Source organism: Echiichthys vipera (genome assembly GCF_963691815.1).
Source record: "Echiichthys vipera genome assembly, chromosome: 15".
Taxonomy (NCBI): domain Eukaryota; kingdom Metazoa; phylum Chordata; class Actinopteri; order Perciformes; family Trachinidae; genus Echiichthys; species Echiichthys vipera.
The window spans coordinates 24619909-24621405 of NC_139840.1; positions in this window are offsets into that span (position 1 = coordinate 24619909).

Genomic DNA, 1497 nt, shown 5'->3' on the forward strand with positions numbered 1-1497 from the left:
TGCCTGTTCTCCCTGAGCCTGCATGGGTCTTCATATGTGCATGTTCTCCCTGAGCCTGCATGGGTTTTCATGTTCGCATGCTGTCCCTGAGCCTGCATGGGTTTTCATGTTCGCATGCTGTCCCTGAGCCTGCATGGGTTTTCATGTTTGCATGTTCTCCCTGAGCCTGCATGGGTCTTCATATGTGCATGTTCTCGCTGAGCCTGCATGGGTTTTCATGTGTGCATGTTCTCCCTGAGCCTGCATGGGTTTTCATGTTTGCATGTTCTCTCTGTGTTCTCCACCCCCCCACCCCCCACCCCCACCCCCCCCACACACACACACACACACACACACAGTCCAAAGGCATGCTGGTGTTATGTCTATTAGTTTTAACTAAAGACTGTAAAAGGCGGAAAAGTCTCTGGAGCAATTTCACCACCTTCTGTTTTCATTGATTTAAAACCAACATTGCTCACTGTGCCTGCACCTGGGATACAGTATTTAAAGTTTGTACTGCAGTTTATCATTAAACCGGTACAGTAATTGTTTCATCCCTAAACAATACCATTTCCTTTAATTACTCTATGAATGCACATTGAGTGAATACTTGTTCTTTTTCTGAATCTTTAGGTGGCACTTTAAAGACCAGTGATGCATGGATGGTTTGATTGGAAGTCTCTTCTTTATCCAAGAGGGGGCAGCAAATGCTTGTAGAAGACACCAAACAAATAGTGTGGTGCTGTTCTCTGTAATGTTGAAAATATCCTAGAATCATATTACATTATCACTATAATATGACTATTATTAATACAGTTTTTGCAAACGCCAAGATATGCACATGCCCTTGTCCCATGTCCTCACGTGTGAGGATTTTGTCACTTTGCCTCTGCAAAAATTTGATTTACTTTGTCATGGTCAGGAATAAGTGCTTATTTCTGTGAGAGTAGTGATGACCTATAAAGCTACTGTTCATGAAGTAAGTGAACTTTATTTTCTGGTTCAAATGTGCCAATTATGATGTCGACCATGCCATAATAGCTAAATGTGATTCCGCTGTCATGCACTCTTAAATCTAATTAATTATCATGTCCCTCATGTATGACCTCTGCTTCAGCCTAAGCAGTCTCTTAAGATGTGGCTTGTTGCGCGTGTTTCATTCCTATTTCTGTTAGCTGTTATTTGCATCGTTTTCCCTTCATTTTTTCTCACCTTTTTGCATCCATGACAGCTTAAAGGAAATCTTTTGTGCCAATGGACAGTCAGAACAGAGCATGCTGGCATAGAGTAAGCAGAGAGAGGGAAAGAGAGCATCCACACACACACATACACACACAGTCCTCAAACACAAATGCTCTAGTGTATTTAAAGGCAGATGAATCAGTGCTTTGTGGTCGTGTCCCAGGGGAATACTTGCCACCCTGCTGGCTGCTGCAACACTCACAGATGCTAATGAATGGGATGTTTGATGCATTTGTGTAAATGATTATTACTAGTATAATAACTATTTTCTCCAAG